The sequence below is a fragment of the Hypanus sabinus genome, chromosome 7 (assembly GCF_030144855.1).
Source record: "Hypanus sabinus isolate sHypSab1 chromosome 7, sHypSab1.hap1, whole genome shotgun sequence".
Taxonomy (NCBI): Eukaryota; Metazoa; Chordata; class Chondrichthyes; order Myliobatiformes; family Dasyatidae; genus Hypanus; species Hypanus sabinus.
The window spans coordinates 144,292,783-144,315,997 of NC_082712.1; the positions used below are offsets into that span (position 1 = coordinate 144,292,783).

General features: G+C 39.9%; 1 long non-coding RNA gene across 1 annotated transcript in view; it reads left to right on the plus strand.

Annotated features, from left to right (window-relative positions):
- The first annotated feature begins 12,184 nt into the window (after window positions 1-12,184).
- LOC132397294 (uncharacterized) overlaps window positions 12,185-23,215 on the plus strand; it is a 47,027-nt gene continuing 35,996 nt past the window's right edge. The window contains exon 1 of the long non-coding RNA XR_009513330.1: window positions 12,185-12,355. This is a non-coding gene — a long non-coding RNA (uncharacterized LOC132397294). The remainder of the gene's footprint in view (window positions 12,356-23,215) is intronic.

Consider the following 23,215-nt stretch of genomic DNA (forward strand, 5'->3'; position numbering starts at 1 on the left):
GCTGCCTTTAATCCCTCCGCTGGCCTTGACCCGAAGCCTGGAAGTACCCTGCCTAAAATTTCATTACTTTTTACACTCCCTTCTTCTTAAATTTTATACGGCTCAGGGAAATGTTTGTTTTAAAATATACAAATTAATCATACAGTACTAAGTATTGCAAGTTGTTGCTGTTACTGTTGCTGCAGTAAGTGAAACATTCTTATCATTCTCCACACGAAGAAAAGTCACCTGAAATCCTAAGTAATTTATTGATGATTGTCTTGTATTAGTGACCTGTCATAGCCATTTTCAAAAGCATCAATACTTGCCCTGCATTGACCATTTTATAATTTAAAGGATTCCATTTGTTAGACCCCCATTCTTCCATTTTGGAGAGAAACATGACATAGTCTATTTATCATTTCCTGAAAGATGTAATCTTTCAGTTCCAGTATTGTCCTTGTGAATCTTATTTTGTTCTTTCTCCGTTGCTTCCATTTATAATGTGACAACTGCGCACACTGCACCTGCACAGTCAAAGACAGCACCCAAGATGAGGATTGAATCCAGTTGTCAGGCTCTCTGAGGCACTAGCTCGACCAGTGGTGCCAGTGGTCCTGTTATCATACCTACGCTGAATGTAATTTGTCATACTCTTTCTCTCTCTTTGTACCTCTCGCTCTTTTTTAAATACAGTCTGCAACCTGACCTCAGGAGTCCTTTGTGATAGTTGATAACACATGCTCATCACCTCTGAGTGGTGAAGCTCACTGGATAATTTTTGATGAAGTTACAAAGGGCCCATGGGGGAAAATATAGTTGGGATGCCATATATGAACTTCAAAAATACTTTGGGTAAGTTGCCATATGATATTCTTGTTATCAAAACTGAGGAGGATAGAATAAAATGGTCTGGATCTGCCTGATACAAACTGATTAAGTAAGAGCCAGTAGGAGTGAAAGGACTTGACTAAAGATTTCCCAAGGATTACTGATTGGACCGTTGCTTTTCTTACTTTACACTCTGTTAATCCCTTGGCCTTGGGTAGGGTAGGAACAATTTCACAGTTTCCTATCTTGGAGATTAGTGAACTGTGAGGAGGATAATAACAGGCTTCAAAGGAATGTAGATAGGCTGGAGGGATAGACGGATAGGTGGCAGATGAAATTTAATAGTGAAAGGTTAGACGTGTTACCTTTTAGTGGTAAGAAAGAGAAGAAAGAAAATTGCTGAGGGCACAACTCTAAAAAGGATAGCAAGAAACTGGAGCTGTATGTCTGCAAGTCATTGAAAGTAGTTAGGCTTTATGGGTGCCTGGAGTGCAAGAGGAAGGAACTTACGATGAACCTTTAAAATTATAGATCATAGAACAGTACCATACTCTGGCCCACCATGTCGATGCTGACAATGATGCCAATAATAACTAATCAGCTGTATACACATGATCTGTATCATTCTATTTCCTCCCTGTTTATGGCTGTCTAGATGCCTCTTGAATGTTGCCACCATGTTTGCTTCCAGGCACCTACCCCTGTCTGAGTAAAAAAATGCCTGCCTTGCAATTCTCTAAAACAACGAAATTGCCTCACTGGAGAGTTGTGTCCATTTGCAGATGTCACACTTCAGGGTGAGCATGAAGGCTTTGGAGAAAGTGTGGAAAAAATGCCATGATTGAAGGATTTCAATTCTATGGTGAAATTAGATTTGTTTCCATAGAATAGAATAGATTACAAGGGGATTGAATACAGGCTTTTAACATCTATAGGGGGACTAGAATGAAGGCAAATTCTTTTCGGAAGGGACAACAATCAGAGGTACAAACAAAAAGGGACACAAACAAATTGAGGAAAATCATTTGCACACAAGGTCTAGAAAGGACACACCTGCAGAGCAGGGTAGGCAGTTTCAATAGCAGTGCTAGAAACATGAAAAGGAAAGAACTTGCAGGGTTGTGGGAGTGAGATAAACAGACTTGTTCTTACATAGAGCTGGTATGGACTTACCCATCTCCTTCTGTGCTGTAACCATTCTGCAAATTGAATTCAAAACACCAGTCAGACCAGTTTCCTGGCACATACCTTACAAAGGATATATTGACATTTGCCAGAATAAATTTCAAAGGAACTAGTTTAGAAAACTCACTACACAACTCTTAATTAATCAAAGCTCACACTTTATTGTTTCTGCACAAACAACATAACACTGTTGACCCTGAACCAACAACTTACAACATGAATTCTACTGTTCTCGCTGTACCATTACTCACTCAGACCACTTTTCAGCTTTATAACTCCGAAATAGGAGAACTCTCCCTCTTCTCCCAGCCCCGGTGTAGATGGGTCTTCTTCCTTGCAATGCCGGGTCTTTGGAGAGATGGAGAGATACTATATTTGAAAACCTCTGCTTGAATATTCATTCCTTACTAGTTCAAATGTTATTGGCTATGGGTCATCTGACTGATCTTTAACACCTTCTTATTGGCTCCTGTCCAAGTCAGCATCCATTTATTGCACTTCTTCCACAAGTGATAACTGGCAACTGGTAACTTGCTTCCCAAACCAGCACCCAGCTCGAATCTCTCAGGGTGGACACGGACCCCAACATTCACAAACCTGCATGTTATATCTAACCAAAGAACACCTAATAAATAACTTATTTGGAAATTATCTCTAGTCCGGCAGATTACCTGGAATATCATTGTGTCTACTTTAAAATGTCGAAAGCCAAGCAACTCCAATTCACAAAAAGGAGGACATGGGACAGCTTCACAAAATGGCAGCCTCCATTCCTTAGACCCCAAGGCAAGAACAGAGACAACTGGTTTGTCTTCTTTCACTGTCCCCAACCCACTTGAGTTTTCTTTCATATTTTAATTCCTCTACGGCCAACACAGATCTCTGTCTAAAACTACTTTTGTTGATCAAAATTCCCATGTTACCTTCTGATAATTGTGTCCATTATTTCACACTAGTTGGAAATATTTAAAGGTTTAGTTACTTTTAACAAATGTAGACACCATGTTAACCATTCTTTAATATGGCTGTATCAGTCCAGCTTCTTTGTAATGTTTGTCAATGTCGAAAAATATGTCTTCATCAGTTCCTGACAGAAATTATCCTGTAGAAAGTGGATAACCATAGGCTTTTTATTTTAAGTCACTGTTATCTTGCAAGAATTTTGTCCTCACTAAATCATTTTGTTTTCTGTCATACAGCATATTTTATAAAATGATCATACAATTGCATATTTTATATGCATTACACAAAATCATTTTGAAAAAAATAAGATGAATTCCTTGTATTTGCTCTAACCTATTCAGATTGTCCAGGTTGGACAAGTATGTTATTGCAAACTGCCAAAATATGTGAAAGTTGCATGGAGCTCATAAGAAAGCACAATTTCAACACAATGTACGTCAACAATGGCAGACAGAATCAGGATAAAAGCATTATGGTTTAGGGACAGTCTGAAGGGATAATTACATTTTGCACTCTTCACGCTGTCCCTCGAAAAGAAACTTTCAATTCTTAGGTTTGGATTTAATGTGAGCGATAAAAAGATAATTTTTCCCAAATGGATGAACTCTTTCCTAGGAGCGTGCAAATATGGCTTTGGCATGTTACTCTGGAATGTGGAGTATGGATGAAACTAACAAATTGCTCCCAGAAGAGTGGAGTCATGAAAATACAGAATAACATATTCAATACGTACTGTTCCAATTAATTCCTAAGTTAATAGCGATAAATACATGGCAGTTAAATTAGAAAACTTCATTTGCACAGGTTGTAATTTTTTTGTATCTCAGGGAAATATTGAGGTATTCATTTACAGAAGGCAAATTCCCATTTGTTGTGATAATTCAGTCAACAATATTGAAAATTAATTTCCATTTTTTTGTGACTTTGACCTTTTACATGATTACATCGACGTGTTGGATGGACCCTTTACCTTCAGCTGAGTTGTCCTTAATGAAAATGAATAAAGGACCTTGAATGACTTATTTTTTAAACCCCTTTCCACCCTTGGAGTTTGGACCACTCTTCTTAGCATTCTTGATGAAGCTTAATTTAACTAACTCAAGTCACGCCTGGGATATGCCTACCAAATGACTTGAGTATTAATATCACTTCATAGCTTTGTGACCATATTTTGAGGCTATATTGCATTTACCTATTATATTGCCTCTTTATTTTTACTTTATTCAGACTCTTGCTGAGGAACCTAGTTGTACTTAAACCATTAAGTCCAGGAAAATTGAATAGTGCATGTACTGCATAGTGTTGAAATTGCTTATAATTTCAATGAAAATTGTAGATTTATGAAAATTTTCACCACATGAGTAGGCCATTTGGCCTACCATGTGAATGTCAGCAAAAAAATGACCTTTTGTTAAATAACTTCCTGTCTTTTGGTCTATAATCATGCAGGTTATGTGTGCCCAAATGCTCACCCAGGTACTTTTTAAATGTGGCACAAGTTTCTGCCTCAGTCACCCTTTCAGGAAGTGAATTCCAGATCCCTGTCATTCATCGAATGAGCATTATTTTCTTCCCAACTTCTCCCTCAAGCTTTACCAACTAATCCACACTCTGCCTCCTGTCTACAGACTTTCCTGCCAAAGGGAATAGTCTGCTCTGCCCACGCTTCTCGTAATTCCATACAACTTAGACAAATCTCTCGTAATAATCATTCTCCAGCCTGGCACGGGCTTGTAAATTTTCTCTGTTCCCCATTTAATGCCATCATATTCTTTTCGTAGTGTGTTGATCAGAAATGTGCATTGTCCTCCATCTGCAACCTGACTAATGTTTTATACATTAAAAGAATGATCTCTCCACTTGTTTACATAATGCAAATACCACAATTAATCTCTCCTGCTACAGTCAGTGATTTTTATGCTTTTAATGTCCCACTATTCTCTAGGTTAGTGCTCTACAATTTATCATGTGTCCCCTTGCCTAGTTTCACCTATTACCTATTACCCATTACATCATTTTCCATACTAAAATCCATCTGTTATTTTTTGTGCTCTCCTAATCTGAGCATAGATAAGTCATCTGGACCAGACCTACACCTACACCCCAGGGTTGTGAAAGCGGTGGCTGAAGAGATTGTGGAGGCAGTAGCAGTGATTTTTCAAGAATAACTAGTTTCTGGATTGGTTCTGGAGGACTGGAAAATCGCACATCACTCCACTCTTTATGAAAGGAGGGAGGCTAAAGAAAGGAAGTTATGGACAGTTAAGCTGACACAGTGGTTGGGAAGAAGGCCTAGACTATTTTCTAAACAGGGAGAAAATTCAGAGATCAGAGGTGCAAAGTGAATTGGGAGCCCTCGTGCAGGATTCCCTAAAGGTTAATTTGCAGGTTAAGTCAGTGGTGAGAACGGCAAATTCAGTGTTAGCATTCACTTTGAGAGGACTAGAATATAAAAGCAGGATGTTACGTTGAGGGTTTATAAGGCATTTGGAGTATTGTGAACAGTTTTGGACGACTTAGAAAGGACGTGTTGGTATTGGAGAGGGTCCAGAGAAGGTTCATGAGAATGATTCAGGGACTGAAAGGGTTAATGTATTAGGAGCGTTTGATGTCTTTGGGCCTGTACTCACTGGAGTTTAGAAGAATGAGGGGAGAATCTCATTGAAACTTATTGAAAGCACTAGATAGAGTGGATGTGGAGAGGATGTTTCTTACAGTGGTGGAATCTGGGACCAGAGGGCACAGCCACAGAATAGAGAGATGCCCCTTTAGAACAGAGATGCGGAGGAATTTCTTTAGTCAAAGGGTGGTGAATCTATGGAATTCATTGCCTCAGATAGCAGTGGAGGCCAAGTCACTGGGTATGTTTAAAGCAGAGGTTGACAGGTTCTTGGTTAGTAATGACTTGAAGGCTTATGGAGAGAAGGTGGGAGAATGGGGTTGAGAAGGATGGTGACAGAATGGTGGAGCAGATTCTATGGGCCAAATTCTGCTCCTATGTCTTATGGTCCTTTGATATCTTCCTGTAGCCTTGAATTCTTTCTCTCACTGTCAACCATATTGTCAGATTGTTATCATTACCAAACATTTCATTGTGGTGCCTACATTTATGTTTATATCAATTATAATAGAGCAATTAGCCTGCAGCACCCCACTACATAAAGCCTTACAGGTGCTAACATTTCCTTCTATCATCATGCTTGTTTTCTGCCAAAGAACAAATTTTAATCCAGCTATCTCTTTCACAATGTGACACTTCTTCAAACGCTTTATGAAATTCATGTATTCTGAGACTGAGACTGTCTACAAGAAGGGTCAGAGCCGTCTCTACTTCCTGAGGAGACTGAGGTCCTTTAACATCTGTCAGACGATGCTGAGGATGTTCTACGAGTTTGTGGTGGCCAGTGCTATCATGTTTGCTGTTGTGTGCTGGGGCAGCAGGTTGAGGGTAGCAGACACCAACAGAATCAACAAACTCATTCGTAAGGCCAGTGATGTTGTGGGGGTGGAACTGGACTCTCTGATGGTGGTGTCTGAAAAGAGGATGCTGTCCAAGTTGCATGCCATCTTGGACAATGTCTCCCATCCACTCCATAATGTACTGGTTAGGCACAGGAGTACATTCAGCCAGAGACTCATTCCACCGAGATGTAACATTGAGCGTCATAGGAAGTCATTCCTACCTGTGGCTATCAATCTTTACAACTCCTCCCTCGGAGTGTCAGACACCCTGAGCCAATAGGCTGGTCCTGGACTAATTTCCACTTGGCATAATTTACTTATTATTTAATTATTTATGGTTTTATATTGCTATATTTCTACACTATTCTTGGTTGGTGCGACTGTAATGAAACCCAATTTCCCTTGGGATCAATGAAGTATGTCTCTCTGTCTGTATACTATACCCTGAACTCATAAGTGCTTCAGGCAGAACTGACAACTCCATGCTGACTGCCCTTGATTAGCCCATGCTCCTTTAGATTCACTGTGTTCAGGAACAGTTATTCCCCTTCAACCATCAGATGTGGATAACTTCAATCACCACAACTCTGAACTGATTCCAATAGCTATGGATTCACTTACAACTCCCGTTCTCAGTATTTTATATATACTTTCTTGCACATTGGTTGTTTGTCAGTATTTGTTTGTGCGTAGTTTTTTATTGATTCCTTCGTATTTTTGTTCTATTGTGAATGCCTGCAAGAAAATTAATCTCAGGGCAGTATATGGTAACATATACATACTTTAACAATAAATTTACTTTGAACTTAAGAGAGTGATTTCCTCTATCTCTTGGAACTTTTTTTTTCCAATAATTTCCCATTCACCAAGGAAACAGGTCTGTTTATTAAGTTTAATCCCTTCTGATTTTTGAACAATGATGCCATAGAAGAAATCCACTAAGCTTTGAAATCTTACCTGTAGGCAAAGATCTTTGAAAAATGATGCTTCATTTATGAATCTGGAATACACTTTAGTTGACTTGATGAGTCATCCGCTTTTAAATATTCAGGCTCTGTGAAGTTATCTGCTTCCTCTGTGTTTACCATCTCCATTAATGTTACCCCTACCCCGACATGCAAAGTCTTCACTCAGTATCCTATATTGTGCCTTTCGCCTGAACACTCAGAGCTCTAGTTTGGTTTCTAATATTCTTGGGGTTTTCATTGACCTTACCTCCTAATATTTTTTATACAACCTCTTGCACTCTGAACTTCCATTTTTAGTTTCACCCTGCACATTCTATATGCCTTTACTTTCATTTAATCTTTGACACAGGAAACATGTGCTTTGCATTCATAATGTCAAATCTTTGGAGTTAAAACCAAAAATGATCAATTTTAAGAGCTTCCAATATGTTTTACGTAGAGCTTCTCAGGAACATAAATCACTTTCCATTCATCATGCAAATCCTTGGCAGTTCACACTTTGCCAAGTCTGCAATGTTTCAACATATTGAAACTATGTGTCTTCACGTCGAAGACAGGTGCAATCCTTCATACCAAATAATGAGTGAAAAATATTGGATTAGGAGTATTCATAATTTCTCACAGAACTTGAGATTCAACAATCTTTATTATATTTAAGAGTTATTTTTATTATATATGATAATTTAAGTGTGGTTGACATTATTTAGCTGGATTGTACTACCAGCTGTCATATGTCTTTAGGAAAATTTAATTATTACGCATGAAATTTCATTTTATAAATTATTAAATTTCTAAAACATTAACAGGACACTATTTCCAGTTGGCAGTAAATCTTAACAATGTTCTTTCTCTAAGGTTTCATTACCTTTAATAGATATAGTATTTGCTCAGTACGTGGTGGAATTATGGAAGCTTTAGAAGTGGGTTCGACACACAAGGGTTACTTTATTAGGTATCTCCTGTCCACTCTGACCTCCGTCATTAACGAGGCATTTTCACCCACAGAACTGCGGCTTACTGGATAGTTTTTGTTTTTTAAATTATTCTCTGTAAAGTCTGGAAACTGCTGTGCATGAAAATGGTTTCTGAGATACTCTCATCACCCTGTCTGGTACTAACAATCAGTCCGTAGGAAAAAATCACTTGGATCACATTTCTTCCCCATTCTGATGTTCAATCTGAAAAACAACAGAACCTCTTGACCATCTATGCATATATTTACTTATTGAGTTGTTACCACGTGATTGGCTGATTAGATATTTGCATTAATGAGCAGGTGTACTTAATAAAGTGGCCACTAATTGTATATTTCATTGCTTGAAAATCATATCTTGCACCTCTAAAATAATTCATTCTTGAGAGAATTTAATCAAGTTGTATCAACAACTTTAAGATTAAAAATTACTGTGGTAAAAATGTTGTCTCTTTGGTTGGAGGTTCACCTCTCAGTAGGTAGATAATTTCTTTAAGTCCCACTCAGGAAACTTTGAGCACAGACACTCCTATGCTTTTCTGAACATTTGCTGGACTGTTAAAGATGCAATCTTTCATTCCAGATGTTAAACACAGCTCTGTGGATTTAAAAGATCTATTGCCTCTCCTGAAGGACATCAGAAGCATTCAAAAGATTACCTGGTTATTGTCATACTGCTGTCCCTGACTTTTGACTGAATGCAATTTGGTGTTGCGTTTTAGTAATAGTGACTGCAGTTACAAATGTGCTGTACTGTATAGTATTTGTGGTACTTGTGTCAAAGTAAGTTTCTTTCTCGCTGAATGAAGCTGTCAGCCATACTTCACATGGACTTTAATTCATTTCACTGATATTTCAGCTCCAGCCTTGCATTATCATTTTGAAGGGCACCAGTCCTTTTTTCCTAAAGATGTCTTTCAAAAGCTTTGTCCACACCTTAATCTCAGAGAGCACTGACCTAAAGCAGGAAACCATATTTGCTCCTTGCCATCCTCCTCTGAATCTGTTTTTCATGTCCTCGTGCCCCTCCCCAGTGGCAATGCCTGGCTGGGAGGTTGACACAGGGGTGGCAATTCACACAATTATTAGCCATTGTTCCCATCCAGACTCTTCAAAAGAGCTCTTTAGAGCTGTAGTTGTACCAACGATAACCATGTGCAGTCTGGCATTCAGTGGCCCTTGAGCTCAGCTGTGAAAACGAGCTGTAGAGGTGTTCTGCTCTATTGTTATTTAAATGCATCTGATCAAAATATTTTAGATTTTGATAACCAAATTCCAATTCAGAGGCATTTAGGCAAATTCCTCAGAAACCATCTATGGACTAAACAATTTACAAAGCTTGGTTTGTCCAGGAAATTATTTCCCAACAGAACTGAGGCCGAAGCAGGAGAGGGAGCAAACTTCTTTGAAGCTCAGGATCCTATCGATTGTACCCAGTGAATTATCACGATCCTGAGAACTATCCATCGAACACACTAGTTCACCCTCAATAGGTGAAATAGGTTAATAGAATAGTCATATTCTAGATGACTATGAAGTTACTTTTAGGACTTATCAGATGAGTCTCATGTATCTGTTAGTAGAATTGAAGTCTAATTCCACCCTTGCCTGTCAGAAGTGCAGGACCTTGGCTTGAAAATGAATGGGGTATAAAACTATAGCTATATCCAGCATAACTGCATCTCAATTGTCTCATGAGCTCTATCTGTGATTTTATTTTTTGATTGGGCATAACTAAATAATGTTGTGCAGTTATCTGTTCTGGAAAATCATTCAGAGAATGTGAAATAATTTTAGGCTTGATTATTTTCAATTAGAATATTCTTCATTAGATTTAGACTGACATACGTATACAACAAATGGCTACTGTTGTCCGGGAATCTTAAAGAGTCACCTTCGTTATTTATCAGCCACAAGAGTATCAACCTGCAGATATCTCAGATGTGGATGCTTAACGAACATTTAGGAACACATCTTAATCAAGTTTTATACACCAATTAAATGATTATAATTGCCCATATCCTACTGTTGTACTAAGGTTGGAGCCCTGAAACCCAAGAACTTTGGTAACATATCACATCACAACAATTGTTGTAATGAAGAGAAACTAATCCCAATGTCTTGTGATATAAGGCACGGTGTGCTGGTGAAGGACACCAGCAGTCTGTCTCCTGGTTAGGTTTGCTTGAAGCTGCATTCTGCCATGACATTTCGACACTCCTTCCATTGTCACACTGACCTGTCTGTCCTGTCCCTTTTCCATTCCTGCAGTAAGACCAAACACAAACAAGAAGAACAGCACATTCCAATGGTGTGAGCATCAATTTGCCTATTTGCCTTTGTTCTCTTTGGTTCTCTCTCCCTTTGATCACCTTTTCCACACCCCACCCCCAACATTTCCTGGATTTGTTACCCTTGGCCCACTGGTCCTCTCTGCTCATTACCCACGCACCTATCTACCTGGGTTTCTTCTCTTTATGCCCACCCTTCACCCATTAGGTTTTATCTGCCCATCATTCCTCCCTTATAAATAGCACATCACCTTCCAGCCTTTGTTTCTACTTTCCTCCTCCCCTGCCAACACCTGGTTCAACCTTCTCATTTGTTTTTCCTTGTCTGTTTCCACCTGGCTTAGTCTCAAGATTTCCCCTACATTACTTGTTTCCACTGCCTATCAGCCTCCAATTCACTTGGATCTGCCTGTCACCCACCAGCACCAGTCTCTCCTGCCCCTATCTCTTTATGCTGGGTATCTTGCCTCTACAGGCTCAATCCTGATGCTGGGTCTTGACTTGAAACATTGACCATCCTTTTGCATCCTCAGATGTTGTTCGACTTGCTGTGTTCCTCCAGCAGTTTACTGTTTTTCTCTTAAATCTAATCACTCTGACTACATCAAGAAATTTATCTAAAGAGTTTTGGCTTGATGCCAGAGAGGACCATATTTTTGCTTGAAAATTAAGGTTTAAAATAGTTCTGTTTATTTACTTTGGGTATTAATCTTGTTTATTGTTCTACCTCTGCTCTAATAGTTGTTGAAACAGAGCTTTTTCTGCTATTTGCATGTGTGAGGAAATTATATAAAGTTCTATGAGGCGTTCATGGGTTAAACAATTGCTGTTCAGATTCTGCTGCTCAGCAGATTTAAATATGGTGGTGAGGGACAAATGTGGCAGTGCCACCAAATAATGCCTGGTATTTCCTCCTGCTGGCACGCTACAATTTGTTTTTCTGCAGTTAATTAATCAGCTGCTTTCTGGCATTGTAAATTTTGTATTTGGCACTGTCACTTTTTACAATGGATATATCAATATATATTGCTGAGTACTTGACGTGGGATGGCAGAACTACAGAAATCTAAATGGGAGTAGAGTTTCTGAAGACTATTTGAAGAGTGTTTTATTAAAGTAGCACATTCCTGCTTCAGAGCTGCGAGAAACCTGATCCAAATAAGTACCTGATCCAAGTGATAGCACAAGGCAATTATTGTCTTTGTACACCATCCATCCTAGAGAGGGATAATTCAATTATAATTAGAAATAGAGTGAAAACACTAACAATAATCTATTAGTGGAATTAAATACATTTCTTGTAACAAAAAAAATGTAAAAGAAGGTAATCTTAAGATTGACTAAATTTTTAATCAGCATGTCCAATTCAAGTATTGTGGCAAGCAACTTCCTACCTCTCATCCATTTTCTTTTAGTAGAATCATTTCATTATGTGGTATAATTCTTCCTTTGGACATCTTTTCACCCTTTCTAATTATGAACCTGCACCTCTTTTACAGAATTCCTTATATGCTGTGGAAAATCATGAGTTGGGAGTAGCCAGGGGAGGAGATGAACTTACATCTATTTGAAGCTGCCTTGAATTTTGTCCAAATTAAGGATGGATTTGGAAAGTAACTTCATCTGCTGTCCCAAACACAAGAAAGTCTGCAGATGCTGGAAATCCAAAGCAACACAGACGAAATACTGGAGGAACTCAGCAGGTCAGGCAGTAACTATGGAAATGAATAAACAGTCAACATTTCAGGCCAGGACCCTTCTACAGAACTGATAAGAAAAGGGGAAGATGCTAGAATAAAAAGGTGGGGAAGGGGAAAGAATCTAGCAGGAAGGTGATAGGTGAAGCCAAGTAGGTGGGAAAGGTCAAGGGCTAGAGAAGAAATAATCTGATAGGAGAGTAGAGTGGACCATAGGAGAAAGAGAAGGAGGAAAGGACCCAGGGTGAAGTAAAAGGCAGGTAAGAAGCGAAAGGTCAGAGTGAGGAATAGAAAAGTGTTGAGGCCATAGAGGGAAGACATTCTTGCCATAGAGGGAGTACAGAGAAGGTTCACCAGATCGATTCCTGGGATGGCAGGACTTTCATATGAAGAAAGACTAGATCGACTAGGCTTTTCCTCACTGGAATTTAGAAGATTGAGGGGGGATCTTATTGAAATGTATAAAATTCTAAAGGGATAGGACAGGCTAGATGCAAGAAGATTGTTTCCGATGTTGGGGAAGTCCAGAACGAGGGGTCACAGTTTAAGGATAAAGGCGAAGCCTTTTAGGACCGAGATGAGGAAAAACTTCTTCACACAGAGAGTGGTGAATCTGTGGAATTCTCTGCCACAGGAAACAGTTGAGGCTGGTTCGTTGGCCATATTTAAGAGGAAGTTAGATATGGCCCTTGTGGCTAATGAGATCGGGAGTATGGAGAGAAAGCAGATATAGGGTTCTGAGTTGGATGATCAGCCATGATCATACTGAATGGTGGTGCAGGCGTGAAGGGCCGAATGGCCTACTCCTGCACCTATTTTCTATGTTTCTATGTTTTTCTATGTTGAGGAGCGGGGTGGACTTCGTCTACTGGAAGGAGAAATCAATATTTATGCCATCAGGTTGGAGGGTAACCAGATGGAATATTAGGTGTTGCTCCTCTACACCAAGGTGTTGGCCTCATCTTGGTGCAAGAGGAGGGCATGGATCGACTCATCAGAACGGGAATGGGAACTAAAAGTCCCGCTTGTGGCGGATGGTGCGGCAGTGCTCAATGAAGCAGTACCTCAGTCTATGATGCCTTCACCAATGTAGAAGAAGCTGCATCGGGATCACAGGACACAATAGACAACCCCAGTAGACTCACAGGTAAAGTGCTGCCTCACCTGGAAGGATTGTTTGTGGCCCTGAATGCAGGTGAGGGAGGAGGTGCAGGGGCAGGTGTAGCACTCTGGCTGCTTGCAGGGTTAAGTGCCTGGAGGGAGATTAGTGGGGAAGTGAGCAAAGGGAATAGCATTCTTACAGGAGATAGGTATAGTCACAATCTGCTGTCAGCAAAGTGACTGCTATTCACCAGCTGCTCAGTTCTTACTTCTTTGCTTTGTCACTTTACGTTTTTTTAATTATTCTGTGTTGGCATTAACCTACCCTTTGGTAAATATGATAGATTCTCCACATTAATATGCTCTGTTTGTTCATTTGCTTACCTTAAGATAATTCAGAAGAATGTGAATGTATTGATAACTAAACGCAACCACATAGACAATATAAATCAGAATTAATTCTTGAATGTAAACAAGTTCAGTAATTCAATACTATTCTTTGCAAGTCCAGTTAGAGTTGTGAAATTGGTAAGAAACTTCCAGCTCCTAACAATTTAAGCATGACAGATTTTATCAACTCAACTGGTGTTCATCATCAAAGAATTTAACCCACCAAACTTGCTATTTCATCGACACAATTAACCATAATATTTATGGTGCTTTCTGTAATTATACGATAGCTTTCATAGAATAACATTTATGTTCATCACAGCAGCATCTCAACACTTTCCATGGACATCTCACGTTTTTCTCAACCAATTGATTAATTTTAAGATGTATTTTTTATCGCTTTACTAACAAAAGCAGCAACCATTTTGCACCCAATAAACACACAAAAGGAGTGACATATTGATCTCTTTTCAGGGGGTAACGCAGAATAGAAAAATGCAGTTCCTGTTGGAGTCTCACAGCTCAAAATCAACACAGGTGACTGGCAGTGCTCCCTACCCACTCTCCTTCAATTGAAACAATGGAAAAAAATGGAGAGGAAATTCACGTGTCCATTTTTCTGCCTTCATTTTTATATCTCCACTGGAATTGCTGTTTTTCTTTCTTCACCCAATAGATGCATAGTGTTAGAATACAGGGCAAGAGATCTGGAGGAGATTTTATGAAGGGCTTTTTTTCTCTGCTGGAGAGTAGTTAGAATTTGGAACACACTTTCTGAGGAAGTGCTGGAGACAGGTTCTCAAACTAAGTACAAGTATCTGATGAACACTTGAATAGGGCCAGCTACTGATAAATGGGATTAATATAGATGGGCATTTGCTGGTCGGCATGGAAAGAGCAGGCTACACGGTCTATTTCTGTGTTGTCTACGTTATTTGTCAGTAAAAATTCCATTCTTGCATCAATGCCAAGCTGTATTTCAATTGCTGGAATGGGTCTTCAGATACATTATCAACTGTATGCGTAGTGCTAAAGCAAACTTAGATTAAATTTCAAAATTAATTCAAAGTGACATGGAAAAATGTGTCCATCTTATCAAGTGAACTAAGTAAAACATTTAACCCTTACCAATTTTAAGAATGTTTTCTACTGCCTAGAATATTATCAGAAAAGGCCCATGTGTAAAATTCATCGAACATGAAAGCAGTGCCACTTCATAGAAAAACAACTAGCCTTGCAAATCTCCTTTACACTTCCCCTTTTCACCTCTATGCCCTCTCGTATTTACATTTTCACACTGGGTGAAAGACTCTGGCACCCATGCAAACTATGCTTCTCATAATTTTATACAATACTAAAAAATCCAAACATTCCAAGTTCATCCAGCCTCTTCTTAAAGCTGCTACTTTCCAATCTTGGTGAACCTGCTGTGCAATCTTTCCAAGGACACCACATCCTTACTGTACTGCTGCAATCAGTAATCCATACAATGTTCCATATGTGGCCTAATAAAAGTTTTACACAAATGCAAATTTATTTGCCAACTCTACTGCTCAGAGCCTCAACAGATGGATGCAAGAATGGTGTACACTGCCTTTACCACTCTATCCAATTAGGGTGCCACTTTCAGGGAGCTATAGATTAGACCCCCCTCTCCCCCCACAAGATCCCTCTGTACATCAATGCTCCTGAGGGTCCTTACATTTGCTATATGCTTTCTTCTTATATTTGACCCTCCGAAAGTGCAATATCTCACAATTGTCCAAGTAATCATCTGCCATTTTTCCACCAATCTGCCCTACATCCCGCTGAATCCGTTGACAATCATCCTCACTATCCACATCGGCCAATGTTTGTATTTGCTGCAAGCGTACTAACCAGCCCACCACTGTTTTCTATTGACCAACTGACTAAGTCACTAGACACCTTAATGTTCTGGAACAAGAAGGGAACTTGCTGAATGCTTTACTAAACCACTTAGACAACATTCACTGTCCTATCCCCATCAACAACTTTCATCACCCACCTCAAAAATCTGAATCATATTTGTAAGGCCTTGTCTACCCCACACAAAGCAATGGAGACTATCCCTAGCAAGACCTTGCTTTTCCAAATGCGAATATGTACCATCCCAAAGAACATTTTCCATTAAGTTCCATATAATTGATGAGAGGCTAATGCCCTATACCTTCCTGGATTGCCTTTCTTAAACAGAGGAATAACTCTGGCTATTTTCCAGTCCTCTGGAACCTCACCTGTGTCTAAAGAGGGTATAAAGATCCCTACCAAGGCTCCATCAATCCCTCCGCTTATCTCTCTCAATGATAGGATAGATCTCATCAGGAGATCCAAGAGACTGCAGATGTTAGAACTCGGAGCAACAAGCAATCTGCTGGAGGGACTCAGTGGGTGGAAATGAGTTGTCATGTTTCAGGTCAAAACCCTGTATCAGAACTCCTATGTTCTTTGAGAGACCCAACTCCTCAATGACAGCAACATTATCTGACCCTTAGCTCCGTAGCTACCACCTTGCTTTTTATGTTTGTGTAAATGCCTTGGGATTTTTCTTAATCCTACTCACCTTAGACATCTCATGACTTGATTTAGTGCTCCTGATCCACTCTTCATGCTCTCTCTTAGTTCTTTTATATTCTGCAAAGTCCTTCTCCAATTTCAATTCCCCAAACCTCACCTATGCTTCCCTTTTCTTTTTTGACCAAAATCTGCAACATCTCTCATCATCCAAGGATCCTCAACCTTGCATTCCTTGTCTTTTGCCCACATAGGAACATATTGGTCCCGACTTCAGACTAGCTGGCCTTTAAATGACTCCCACAGGTTAAATATGAATTTACCAAAAACAGCCACTTTCTGCAGTTCCTGCCTAATTGAATTTGAATTGAATCTTGGTTTATTGTCATTTAGAAACCACAGTTAAAATGCAGTTAAAAAATGAGACAACATTCCTCCAGAATGATATCACAAAAGCACATGACAAAACAGACTACAACAGAAAATCCACATAATGTTTGGCAATCCCTAATCCAGAGTCCGGAGAGGCTGCTGTGTATTAATATTGCGCTACTGTCTTAGCGCGTTCCCTGGAAAGGAGCTCCAAACCCACCTCACAAAACAAGACTACTTAGATACACCAAGTCAGGAGACCAACTCTACCAAAGCTACAAGACCCACACAAAACCACATAGTTATAACATACAGTTACAACAGTGCAAACAATACCATAATTGATAAGAAACAGACTATGGGCACAGTAAAAATAGTCCAAAGATTTGAAAGAAACCACTCCACAGTTTCCACAAGTCCTCAGGGTCCCGATAGACTCATTATCCCACGCGGGCGGCAGAAGGGAATACCCCCGCTATGGACTTCCATGGCACCACTGGACTCAGCCTAGTACTATTGTAATTAGCCTTTCCCAATTTAGTGGTTTCCTCTAAATCCTTTTGATGCTAAACCAGCAAATCAGCTGTGTATATTGAAGATCTATCATTTTTATTATTGTTTGGAATATCAACAAATTTTTACATCCTTTGTCAAAATTAAATATGTTAACCAAAAATTCCTCTCAAGTCACTGAACACTTGCTGTATTTAATATTCTACATATTTGAGGCACAAAATGTCCTAAGCTTTATGTCAACATTTTTTTTTCTTTTTAAACCTCTTCACTTTCACAATATACTCTAAAACAAAGAACGTAAGCCTGTGTAGCATGGAACAGGCCATTTGGCCCAGGAGGTTGTGCCAGACTAATTAAGCCAGTGACATCTAATCTCCTCTCCTGGTCTATAGTTCACATCCATTCGCTATGTAAAAAAACATCTCTTCCCTGTAGATGCTGCCTGACCTGCTGAGATCCTCCAGCACTTCTTGAGGGTATTGATTAACTTGATCTAGCACTTGCCTGCAGCTTTTCAGTCTACTTGTGTCCTGTGGTTCCCTGCTGCTCACCTTATTGTTTATCCCCCGACCGATATTGTTTTATACATCTTGAAATTGTTATAGAGTCATAGAAAAGAACAGCACACCTTCAGCCCATCTCCTCCATGCCAAAACCATTTAGACTGCCTACTCCCATCAACCTGCACCGGGACCATAGCCCTCCATACCCCTACCATCCCTGTACCTAGCCAAACTTCTATTAAATATTGGAATTGAACTCGCATGCAGTTGTGCTGGCAGCACATTCTACATTCTCACGACCTTCTGAGTGAAGAAGCTTCCCCTCATGTTTCTCTTAAACTTTTCAAATTTCACCCTTAGCCTATAACCTCTGGTTGTAGTCCCACCCTACCTCAGTGGAAAAAACCTGTTTATATTTACCCTATCTATACCACTCATATTTTTGTATACATCTATCAAATTGCCTCTCAATCTTCTACGTTCTAATGAAGAATGTCCTAACCTATTCAATCTTTCCTTATAACTCAGGTCTTCCAGACCCAGCAACATCCTTGCAAATTTCAACATTATTTACATTCTCCTGTAGGTCAGTGACCAAAACTGCACACAATACTCCAAATTAGGCCTCACCAATGTCTTGTATAACTTCAACATAACATCCTTTCTCCTATAATCAATATGAAGGCCAATGTGATAAAAGCTTCCTTTACGGCCCTATCTACCTGTGACACCACTTTCAATGAGTTATGTACTTGTATGCCCTGATTCCCTACCGTTCACTGTGTAAGACCTACCCTGGTTAGTCCTACCAAAATGCAACACCTCACACATGTCTGCATCAAAATACATCTATTTTTCATCACATTTTCCAGCTGACCTAGATCCCTCTAAAAGACATAATAGCCTTTCTCGCTGTCCACTACAACCCCAATCTTGGTGTCATCTACAAATCTGCCGATCCAGTTCACCACATTATCATCCAGATGGTTGTTATAGATGACCAACAACAACAGACCCAGCACTGATCCTTGTAGCACACCACCAGTCACAGGTCTCCAGTCAGATTACTGCCCCATTTTGAATGCAGGGCAACTGAACCTTCTTGACCAAGCTCCCATACAAGACCTTGTGAAATGCCTTGCTGAAGTCCACATAGACAACATTCACTGCCTTGACTTCATCTACTTTCCTGGCAACTTTTTCAAAGAAATTCCATAAAATCGCTTAGACATGATCTACCATGCATGAAGCCATGCTGACTATCCTTAATCAGTCCATGTCTATCCAAATATTTCAAAGGTTTCATTTAATGTCAGAGAAATGTATACGATATACATCCTGAAATTCTCTTTCTTTGCTACCATCCACAAAACAGAGGAGTGTCACAAAGAATGAATAGCAGTTAAATGTTAGAACCCCAAGGCCCCCCAGCTCCCCCCTCCCATGCTTAAGCAGCAGCAAAGCAATGATTACCCCTCCCCTACCAAAAAAGGTATCGGCAGCCCCCCCACCGAGCACTCAAGTGTGCAGCAAAGCAACAGTAAAGACACAGACTTGCATAACCCCAAAGACTACTCACTCACCTGGTAATTCAACATACCATGGGCTCTCTCTCTCCCTAATAAGGGAAAAAGAGGTGTCTCCATTTCATAGCGAGAGGGGAGACTTAACAAAACAATTTGCTGATTTATGGTGTTAAAAGTCTGTTGCATTGCTTTTTCCAAGCTCTGTGCCCAAAGAATTCGGGTCTCTGGGCACACACCCGGCAGCCAACTCACTGCTGTCTCTGCTTTCGATCTTCCACCACCCACGACACACCAGTTTCCTGCGGAGGCACCGACTTTGAGTCCGCCCGCCTCCAGAGCCACAAGATCCCGGAATCCTGAAGGAGCACTAGTCTTCTAGGCCTCGTCCTTGCTATATTGAATAGTGGCCAGTTGTGAGACCCCTGAGAGCAGGTCCCATTCCTGCAAAGAATTGAAGTCAGCATGTAACTCCAGGTCAGGGTCTTCAAAACAACCCTGAAAGGGAAAAATAGATCCAATAAAGATAGAAGTACAGCTGTTTCCGAAGATGCAAGCAAAGGAGTTGTCGTTAGGTGCCATCGTCTTCCTAAATATTTACACATCTGGTCCCTTAGAATACCTTCCAACAACTTTCCCACAACAAATGTCAGACTCACTGGCCTATAATTTCCTCATTTATGTTTAGAGCCTTTCTTAAAACAGTGGAACTACATTGACTACCCTCCATTTCTCTGGTTCCTCACCTGTTATTAAGGATAATTTAAGTATCTCTGCTAGGGCCCCAGCAACTTCTATACTTGCCTCCTGCAGAGTCCGAGGGAGCACCTTGTCAGGCCCTGGGGAATTATCCACCCCGATTTGCCTCAGGACAGCAAACACCTTCTCCTCTGTAATCAGTATAGGGTCCATGAAGTTGATGCTGCTTTCCCTCACTTCTATAGACTCCGAGTCCGTCTCCTGAATAAATACAGAGGCTAAAATAATTATTTAATATCTCCCCCATCTGTTTTGGCTGCACGGATTACCATTCTGATCTTCCAGAGGACCAATTTTGTCCCTTGCAATCCCTTTGGTCTTAAAATAATTGGGGAATCCTTTCCAGTTCTCCTTCACCTTTGTCTGCCTTTGGTCTCCCTCATATTTGCCCCTCTGACCCTCAGCATGGGAGCCCCTCAGGGCTGTGTCCTAAGCCCCCTCCTTTACCCTCTGTATACTCATGACTGTCACCACCCACAGCTCCAATCTGCTAATTAAATTTGCTGACAACACTACACTGATTGGCCTAATCTCAAATAATAATAATAAGGCAGCCTACAGAGAAGTTATCACCCTGACATGTTGGTGTCAGGAAAACAGCCTCTCCATCAATGTCACAAAAACAAAGGAGCTGGTTGTGGACTACAAGAGGAATAGAGATAGGCTAACCCTTATTTGACATCAATGGATCTGGGTTTGAGAGTGTGAACGGCTTTAAGTTCCTCAGCATAAACATCACCGAGGATCTCACGTGGTCTGTACATACCGTCTGTGTGGTGAAAAACGCACAACAGCACCTCTTACACGTCAGACGGTTGAAGAAGTTCGGCATGAGTCCCCAAATACTAAGGATTTTCTACAGGACACAATTGAGAGCATCCTGACTGGCTGCATCACTGCCTGGTATGGGAACTGTACTTCCCTCAATCGCAAAAATCTGCAGTGAGTGGTGCGGACAGCCCAGTGCATCTGTAGATGTGAACTTCCCACAATTCAGGACCTTTGCAAGGACAGGTGTATAAAAAAAAGCCCGAAGGATCATTGGGGAACCAAGTCACCCCAACCACAAACTGTCCCAACTGCTACCATCTAGGAAATGCATAAAAGCCAGGACAAAATGCTCCAGGACAGCTTCTTCCACCAGGCCATCAGACTGATTAATTCATACTGACACAACTGTATTTCTTTGTTATATTGTTGTACATACTATTTATTATAAATTACTATAAATTGCACATTTAGACAGAGACATAACATAAAGATTTTAACTCCTCATGTATATGAAGGACGTAAGTAATACATTCAATTCAATTCTATGTTTTACTACGTTAAAGTTGTATATAAATAATAAGAAAACATCTCGCTTGCATTCTTAATTACGGGAGAAGATCTGTGACCTAAGCATGTAGTCACTGGTTCATCAGTTATCTAACAATGGCAGGAAAATTCTGTCCTTTGGAACATCATTCACTTAATCTTTTTGGAAAAGGCTATAACATTCAGAGTTTTATTGAGCAAATTAAATCTTTTCTTTGAAAGTATCTGACAAAGTGCCCCTATCTACTCTGGGATCTGGATTCCATTGTAGAGCAGCTGAAGCAAAAGCATGAAGTTGTATAAAACAACAAATACTGTATTGATGCAGTTACAGTTCCTTCTGATAACAGTATTATGATAGGCATGATAGAGAGTGGTTACTTTACATCTGATATTGTTGTTCCTGACCTGTGGAGTTAAGTGTGCAAACTGCACAGCAGAGATTGATAAGATTTAACTTTCCCAGCAGAGAAATTCACTAAAATTATAAAGTTATTTGAATTCATGGGGTTAAGTAAAGGATTATGTTAAAGTAAAAGTAGTTTTTATTAAGCATTTTTAGCTGAAAGTCAGCCTGAACTTTTACTATGGGTCAGCTGTCTTGATGAGTCATGCAGTTTTCATAAAGTTTAAATAAAACAAAAGCAGTTTGTTGGACAATAACATAATCGTTCCATGGAAACCGCCAGCGATTGTTTTATTTTTGACCAGCCAAGGGTGACTAATTCATCTGGTGTCATGTTTCCACATTTACTGTAGTTTTAAGAAGGCGACAGAAGTATCAATAATATTCGTTTTGCTGACAGAATTGTTTCTAACATTATTCATTGATCTCATATTACCCGCCATAACTTGGGAGACACATAAATACGAGGAGAGGGTTCATTGGTCATTGTAGCAACTGGTAAAGGGTCGAATTTTAAACTCTGATGTGATAATCCTGCAGTGAGAGATTCCTTGCTTGGTAATAACCAGCCCTTAAGTCCACCAGATGCTATATGCTTGATTTGTCATTTTTGTATATCGGTTGCCAAAATTATGGTGCTTTTATTCCAAAGCATTGGTCCTGACAGATGCAGTACAAGCTCTGAAAGGGATGAGAGGTAGAAAAATAAGAGCTAGAAAATAGACTGAGGATAGTAAATCATTAGCACCAGGCTATTTTACAGTAATCTGGTTTAAGTTTTCTTGTTACTTTGAAGCAGCAGTGAAAAGCCTTCTGTGGTGTATTCTTCCAAAGAATCTTGAAGGCAAATTCAGAACCTAAGCAAAGTCAGAGCACATAATTGAACAGATTGTCCTTCTTGGTTAAAACACTTCCTCTGATCCAAGACATTACCCAGAGTTCCAAAGCATATTATAGATTCTGCATTGCAATAACGCCATGGAGTTAACTTTTTTCCTTCTTTGCTTCTATGTTGTTTTTTTCTGGGTGACCCAGAATATTGTCACCCAGAATGATGTCATTGGAAGATGAATGACATCATTCTGTTCACAAAGGTTTGATGAGTGTACATAGAAACATTGAAAACCTACAGCACAATACAGGTGCTTTGGCCCACAATGCTGTACTATGACAATGAAATGAACTTTGAACTTTGAGTGCTAGCATGTACGAGACCAGAAGGTCCTTGGTTCAATTTTTCAAATATTGTCATTCACAAAGCATGACTACATCTCAGCTTGCTGTCTGTAAATATCTGAATTCAGATACCCAAATCTGAAAATCAGTGCTACATTATTCAACGTCCAGGTATCTGGTCCCTCCTGTATGCTAAATTGTTACTTATACCTGTTCATGATTTGTGAATGATGTCTTACCTAAAATCCCAGCAACTTTACCCCAGCTTAAA